Raw genomic sequence first — 8,362 nt, 5'->3', positions numbered from 1 at the left:
GTGACGCATCTGCAGGCAAGAGCCGGGGGGTGGGCTGGGAGGGCTGCGTGGTCCTTGGGGAGGCCGTGGTGTCAGGCGAGCTTGGGGGGCCCCTCCCTGCTCCCTCAGGCCTGACCCTCCCTGGAGAGGCCCCGCTGTCCCAGCGGCCAGCCGCGAGGAGCGGCTTAGCGAGCGGGAGCAGCCCGCAGGGCCGCAGAGGGGCCCTCGGCCTGGCCAGAGGCTCTGCAGGCCCCGTCCCCTTCAGCTGCGCCTTGACCCTGCGCCCCAGGGAGGCCCTACGCCACTTTTTAAACCGTGTCGGTGGGCGCAGAGGCTACAGTGAGTGAGTGTCCATCGCCACCCTGGTTCCAATGGCACCAACAGGCTCCTCGCGCCCGCTCACCCTGCTCCCCGCTTCTCCCCGGAGCCCTTCCAGCGTGCCCACACGGCACCCCGGCTCTTGCCCCTCCCAGGTCGCGTGCCGCGCGCACCTGCCCTGCTGACGCGTGGCGCTTACACGTCCACGACACGGGACTTTGCCGCGTGTCCCTCGGGCGACCGTTTCTCTCTTGACTTGAAGCCCGGAGCCACGCGCCGCTGACGCCGGCTCCGTCTCTCCTCGGGGTCGCGGCGACAGTGACTCGAAAACTTCGTGCTGCCCCGGCGTTAGCAGGGCACTGGCCACTCTCATGCCGCACACCCGGAGCTCTGCTGACCCGTGGCCAGGGCTCTCCTCACCACCGACTGGAGGGGGTCCCTCAAGCCGCCGGGTGCCCCCTTCCGCCGGGGCAGGGCCCGCTCCGGGCAGCCCCTGCTCTGTGCGCCCAGCCTGGCTGCCCCATGCAGCTGGCACGTTGCTCTCCACCCAGACTCGGCCCACGGCCCTCCCAGCTGACCTCGCTGCCCGCCTGCGATGCCTGCCCCACCCCTCCTGGCGGCCGCCCGCTGGGCTCTGCCGGCCCCGTTCTGGGCAGCCGGGTGTGAGCATGGCCGCCCACCTGGCCGCCCGGCGCCGCTCACTGGCCGGGTCGCTTAGACATTTGCTGTCCGCGCGGGTGCACCAGCTGTGAAGTGGCGGCTCACATGTTTTCCCTAATTTTTTACTGACTAATCAGTTGTTTTCATTAGTAGCAACTTTTCTATTGTTCTGTATCCCAATCACTAATCAAGGTTTTCTTTTTTTATTTTATAATATAACAGTTTATTTTTACATCATTTTGTACATTTTTTATCTCAGTTGTAATCCCCATGGGTTTCCCATCACCGAGTCACCCGTGTTCAAGATTTTCTTTTACTTTACAACTTTTTTAAATGCTCTCATTTAATCAAGAGCGATTCTTGCAACCTGTTGAAGAAATCGTCTCCTTAGAAAAAGCACTCTTGGGCCTCCCGGCGGCCTGGGGTCAGGTCTCAGTGCTGGCACCTGCGAGACTGGGCGTGACCCCGGCCAGGGAGGGACCCCCAGGCGCAGCAGCCCCCTCCTGTCTCCCCCTGCTCCCCTCAGCAGTGGGTTTCGGTGGAGCCGCCTGTTCTGCTCCCCACTGTGTCTCTGGGGAGCCTCTCAGCCCCACACCTCTGGTCTAGACCCCAGTTCTTCTATGTATAAATGAATAAAATGAATCTGTAAAAAGGAAGAAAATGCATTCTTTTGTCTTTGCTTCTGGAATTAAAAAAGAGGTTTGTCTTTTACATCACCATCTTTGTGTGGGGTGTGAGGGAGGGATCCGCGTTCATGTTTTCCTGGGGAGACTCAATTGCTTCAGCAATGACTTATTCAAAACTATGAGAGAGTAAGTTTGCATACATGCATGGGGCGCGTGTATCCGGCCTTTAATTCCACTTCGCTGTCTCCGTTTCTCTGGCAACACTACGCTTTCTCGATTGCTGGACAGCGCAGGGCCTCCTCTGTCCAGTGTGTCCTTCCACCGCCCCTCTCCTTCACGTGCCTCAGTCACCCCGAGCCAGAGCAATCCTAGGTCCTCCCGGGATTGGGCTCCACCGATCGCGAGCCAGCTTGGCACTAATTGACATGTTTGTGACTCTGACTCCACATTCCCATTATCCTAATGTTCTTTAATGTCTCTCAAAAAAAAAAAAAAAAAGCCTAGGATTTGTCCTGAGCACCTCGTTTCTTGCGGAGTGCCGCTGTGCCTTTCATAAACGTGCTTTCATGCCCCCACCTTGCCCCGCGATCACCTGCCTTTGCTTAGGAACCCCAGCCGCACCGCTGAGCAAAAGCCAGACTCGTGGCTTCCCACGCTTCTAGGGTGTAGCTGTGCGTCTCCCCCAGCCGTGTGAGGAGATTGCCAGAAGGATTCTGCCCTAGCCCGGAGCAGAGGCCTCTGCTCACAGCCGCCTCTCCGCCCTCACGGCCCCTGGCTCTCAGCTGTCAGCCCAGCAGAGATGCCCTCTCGGCCCAGGAGGGAGCGTCCACCTGCCGGTCAGCACGGCCCGACGCGTGTTTCCATCAGTCTTACATCATTGTTATGAAACAGACTTTGCTCATTTGAAGAATTACAGCTTCATTTCATCTTGGTTTTAATTCATGTCTCTCTGAACACTAGTGTTTTTTACTTTATTTACTTATTTTTTAAGATTTTTCCTCTTTATTAATATAGTTCTTAAAATACAGTTTTATTTATTTTGTGTAGAAGAACTGCGGTGCAGGACAGAGGTGCGGGGGGTGCGGTGAGAGGATTCACCGGAGGCAGAGAGGGGAGCAGAACAGGCGGATCTACCAAAATGCCCAGGGGAGCAGCGGGTGGCCAGGAGGGGCCTGCTGCGCCCTGTGGTCACCCTGGCCAGCGATGGCCTCGGGCCGTGGCGGTGATGGTGCTGAGACTCACCCCCAGGCCCCAGGGAGGCCTGGTTTTCCAGAAGTAGACAGAAGCACGAGGCGCCTCCCAGCCCCTGTGACGCTCTCCTGAATCTCCCGAAACAAGACCCGACGCGCTCCCCGGACCGTCCAGTGCCTTCCGGGGTCAAGCATGCGGCTCTGGGGCCGCGTCCCCCCAACGCCACTGCCCCCGGGCCAGCGTCGCCGTGCCACATCCGTCCTGTCCACCGGGCCCCCGCCTGGGAGCCCTGGGTCTGCGGATTTCTTTCTCCCGTTTCCAGGCTCCCAGCGGCTGCAGGTGGGCGCTGCCCTGAGCCCCCGGGAGCAGCACCCCACACGCACGTCCCCCCTCCGCTCTCCCTCTTGTCCTCCCTCCACTCAGCTTTGTGTCTTCATAGCCTGGGGTTCTAGCACCTCATGACTTAGTTTCAGGTCATCCCCTCCCTGTAGAACTCCGCCCCAGGCCCGAGTAACATCTGGCCAGGCGCGAGGCCCACGCTGGCCATGGCCTCGGCCTTCCCCCGCCCCCGGCCAGTTTCCCTCCCCCGACGTCTGGCTCCTCCGGAGGACACATGTTCATCTGCCTGTCACGCTCCTGACAAGAACTGCCCGGTGGTTCCTTGTACTGTGACTGTGTTATGACCCTTAATGGACAGGACCGCAGGGCTTGTTTAAATGCAGACAAGCTTTTCTATTCTCTCCTGTGTCCTCCCACTCAGCAGCTAATTATTCCGCTAATCCTCTTTCCTAGGTCTTGAAGCTTTCCTTTTACACAGCGAACTCTTTAATCCAGCTGTAATTGATCTGTGTAAGGTGGGAGGTGAGACTCTGTTCTTCCTTTCCCCAATTAGCCAGTTTTCCAAATACCACACAAACGATTCTTTTCCACCAATTTGTGGAGCTTCCTTAGCATTGGTCCAATTTTCATGAATTCTAGAGTCTATTTCAGAGTAACATACTCTGCCGATTGTGAAAATACTCTCCAGGTGCTGACTCTACAGCCAGGCGTCTGGGTTTAAGCCCGGGGTCCACCAGATGCCAGCTGGGTGACCCCGGGACTGTACTTAACCTCTCTGAGCCTTGGTTTCTAGTTGCAAAACATGAATGGCAGTGATACAAAAATGCCACCCCGAAGGGTCAAAAATAGCAGCAAATGCCAGCAATTGTGTGTGGTTAAAGGTAATGCCTACCTGCGGGCTTATGGTGCGGATTCCATTAATTAAGAAAAGTCAGTCCTCGGGCAGGGCCGGGCCCTGTCTGTTTCTCTAAAAATGAAACCACAGATTTGATTGGGCCTTGCGAATCAAAACTACAATGAGACACCACCTCACACCAACGAGAATGCCCACGCCAAACAGACAACCCAGGAACCACACGTGCTGGGAGAAACAGGCAGCCTCGACACTGCGGGGTGTGGACGGCCCAGCCCTGCGGAAAGCACTGTGGACGGTTCTCAGAGATTGGAAGTGGACCTGCCGTGGGGCCCAGCAATTCCGCTCCTAGGATCTGCCCAAGGAGTAGACAAGCACTAATTTGAAGGGAGAATTGCACTTTGTGTTTACTGCAACCCTGTTCACAACAGCCGGGGCAGGGCAGGGACCCCCCGCCCCAGACAGACGCTCGGACCAGGCAATAGCCCCTGCACACACTGGGGTCTGCCCAGCAAGCAGCAGGGAGACTCAGCCCTCTGCAGCAACTGGGTGGGGCTGACAGGGACCATGCGAAGGGACATGATCCAGGAGGACAAACACCAGATGAGGCCACCACATGTGGAAAGGAGGATCTGGACAACGGGCCAGACAGAGACAAATTCAATTCGAAGCCAACCCTTGAAGAAGCCTCAATGCCTCAGCGAGTTGGGGGGCGGGGGAGAGAGGGGTGCAGGGGAATTCTGGGGACACGCCAGCCCAGAGGGAGCAGTGCAGGCGGGGATGGTGCTCCCGGGCTGGAGCGCAGGCAGGAGGCTCCTCCAGGCCATCACTGTTCCAAGACTCAGGCCACCCGAGGACAGAGGGCGCCCCAGAGTGCCATCCGAGTGCGGGTGCGCCTGCTGCAGGCCTCCCGGGCCCTGGCTGACCATCTTCTCATCGTATTGTAGGTCGGTGTCCCCTGGCTGCCCAGAGGCAGGGCCAGGCGCCGTCACTACCGTCGCTGCTGCTCTTTACGGTAATACTTGCGCACTCGCGCACCTGAGAGAGCCCTGGGCCCAGGAGCGGTGGAGGGTGAGGCCAGCCAGCCCCTCAGGCGCTGGGCCTGCACTGATACGGCCCTTCTGCCCAGAGACTCGCCGGGGGCCAGGGAGGGCAGGCTGAAGGAGAGCAGGCCCAACCGTGGCTGCAAGGGGGTGGCTAGGAGAGAGTTTCCGGGGGCAGGAGTGGCTGGCCGTCAAGGCCAGGTGCCCAGCTGCTGAGGCTTCCTCCCCACGGAGCCCAGGGCCTCAGGATGGACACAGGCCCCAAGGCGCTGGCTCCCCGGGCTGGGCTGGGAGAGGCTTGGAGCAAGAGCTGCTGCCTGAGGGCTTGGAGGCACCTGGCCCTCCACCAGGGCACACTGCCCTCCCCACACTGGACGGGGCCAACTGGCCTCTCGGCTCTGATGCCCCAGGGTGCGTGGACACAGCACCAGGGCTGTCGGGTCCCTCACACCTGGCATGGTGCCAGCCCAGGGTCCGCCAGCCTGGACAGTCCACTCATCATGACTGGACTGTCCGCCTGGCCTGGGGCAGTCCCACACCCCAAAGGACCGCCCTTTGCCGGGAGTGCCTGCAGGAAGCGCTGCCCGGGGTGGGCCCCGTGGCCGCGGGTCCCCACACAGCCCCCTGCGGGAGGCCGAGAAATCAGAGCGGAGTGGGAGCCTCAACTTTACAAATGTGACTGGGCAAAGCGAGGCAGGGAGACAAATCTGTCTTCTCCATGACTCGTTAGGAGAAGTCCTTCATCAACCCCAAATTAACAATTTCTCATGGAAGATGGGCGATTATCACTCTTTCCTGGCAATTTGTAGCTTTCAAAGGGCTAAAATATAAAAAGTGTTGGGGTGAGGGGTGTCCAGCCCCTCATAGAAACCGGAAATCTGCTTTGACAAACATTTTAAAAATGATCAGCAACCTGACGTTTGGAGGAACCGTCACACCTCCGCGGGGAGCGGCTGCCGGGCAACAGGACACCCAGGGATCCCCGGGGGGCGTCGTTCTGGAGTGGGGGCCCAGCACCCTCCCTGGAAAACCAAATGCTGCTGGTGGGGTGGCCCTCCTGTGACGGGCACTTAGGGGGACGAGGAAGCAACAGGAACCTGCCTCGGCCCCTGGGGTGCCCGGCCAGCTCTCGGGGACCCCGCAGGCTCCTCTGGGGTGAGATGGGCGTCCCTGCAGGAGCCTTCCTGCAGCGGCCTGTGCCTCACACAGAAGCCACGCGCAGCCCCAGGCCCCCAGCCTCAGATGAACGGGCCGGATGGCATAGCTGAGGCTGCCAGCGAGAGGAAGGAACGAAACGACCCAGGACATTTCCTGGAGGGCGGGATCCCGTGCAGGACGAGGGCCACCGCCAGGGCGGACCGTCAGGTGGACAGGCTCTGGGGGACGCCGAGCGACTGACTAAGCGGGGCCTCGTGGAGCGCACAGCGGTGGTGGGGACAGGATGGGCACGGGCCGCTGCTATGCCCAGCTCTGCCTGGCGCCTGGCCACAGAGACTGACCAGTCGGGCTGGAAGCAGCCTCAGAGAGTTCACGCCAGGGTGGGAGCCGGGGCCCTGAGGCCCAAGCTGGGCGTGCGCAGCCCAGGCGTGACAGCTTCACTGTGACCCCCCTCACCTGCCCAGAAGGGCCAGCAGCAAGGGGGCCTGTGCCAGCACTTCCGGTGAAGGTGTTCCCCTGGGTGCTCCTCCCAGAGATGCTCCCCTCAGCGCTCTCCCCACCGCAAATAAAGATGATGCACCCCAACTACAGAAGAAAGTCGGGGCGTGAACCAAGGCCAATGCCCCCGTCATCCCATGCCTACTAGCAAGAGCACCCCAGGCTCGCTGGCAGCCCGCTCCTCCAGACTCATGTCTTCCCCCACCCCTTCCCCAGGAGCCCCAGGCCCTGGTCCCCGGGGAGCCCAGTCGGAATGTGCACCAAGGACCCTGGCACAGTGCCAGGCTGGCCTGGGGCTGCAGGGCCTGGGCCCAGCTCTGGGGAAGGGAGCCTGGCCTGCCTGCTTCCGGGCAGAGGGAGCCCTGAGCGCAGGGGAGTCCTGGTCCCAGGGGCTGGGGCTTCCCTGCTCCTTCTCTCTCCCTGGGCCCCACCTGCCTGGCCGGTGCCCTGAACTGGAGGCTGCAGCGCTGACCCGCCGGGGGCAGCCGCCCACAGCCACGCTGCACTGCCCTGCCGGCCTCCAGGCTGACAAGGGTCAGCCCTGTCCCTGCGCCCCCACAGCAGCCTTGGATTTTGTCCCTCAGCGATCCGGCGCTCCCTCCCTGGGGTCAGGAGGCCATTTCCAAACCCCAGGGCACTCAGCCCGCGGGGCCCTGGGGGCCAGGTGCGCCGGCGGCTGGGGGAGGAGAAGCGGGAGGTGGGGATGGGCCGGCCTGAGCGGGCGGCGGGAGCAGGGCGGCAGCGGGGAGCAGGCCCGTGTAATCCCATTCCGGCCTTTGTCATTCGAGCGCCCCGAGCTGGGGGGCCGCCCGTAAAGGCCGGCTCGGCCACACCAGAGGAGGACCTGCATGACAAAGGCTGAGGGCAGCGGGCGGGAGGTAAAGGCACCCGCCCTTCCCGGGGTGAGGGCTCCCAGCGTGAGCGCGCCTCCAGGCCGCTCGCCCCTCCGGCCCACACCCTCGGGCTGCTCTCGGCCTGGGCGTGCCTGTGGGCCGAGCCCTAGTTTCCAGCTTCGGTTTGGGCCGTTACCCCAGGAGGGTGCGCTGGGGCGGCATCGCTCTCAGCGTGGGCGGCCTCCCCCAGCTCCCCCTGGGGGTCTCCGGAGCTCTGGGCCCCGTCCCCGGCCCTCCTCCCGGCTCCCTCCCCAGGGGCTCTCGTTGGTGGGGACCGAGCTGGAGCTCCTTGCCGCCTGGGGGCCTCTGCTGAGCCGCCTCAGTTTGCCCCCCTAGCCCGGGGTGTCACGGGGGGCCGTTTCAGGCAGAGGTTGACAGGGGCCAGGCCCAGGCAGCAGAACCAGAGGGTCCAGGCACCACAGGACACGCACTGGTGGCCAGTGGTGGCCAGGGCCGGGAGGCAGCCTGCAGTCCAGGAGAGTTTGGAGGGGCGCACTGTGCAGGGAGTGGGCCCTCCCACACCCCCAGAGGGCTGGCTCCACAGGTGGGGGTGCTGGGGGAACTCAAGGACAGGGGGCGTGGGCAGTGGGTGGGGTGTGGGCCAGGCCCGGGCACCCCCACACAGAGGGAAAGGAACCCGCTGGAGCTCTGCGGCACAGCGGGCGCCTGGGAGTGGGGGAGCCCAAAGAGCAGACGCGTTGCACAGGGGCGCCGGTCGCTCGCTCCCCCCAGGGGGTCAGGCCCCCGGAGTACCCGGAAACGGCGCCGCTCGGCTGGGGTCGGCGGGAGAGCGCGCGGCCGGCG

This window comes from Condylura cristata, unplaced genomic scaffold (genome assembly GCF_000260355.1).
Source record: "Condylura cristata isolate star-nosed mole 26May11 unplaced genomic scaffold, ConCri1.0 scaffold00002, whole genome shotgun sequence".
Classification (NCBI taxonomy): domain Eukaryota; kingdom Metazoa; phylum Chordata; class Mammalia; order Eulipotyphla; family Talpidae; genus Condylura; species Condylura cristata.
Note: the sequence above shows the minus strand (reverse complement) of the source record.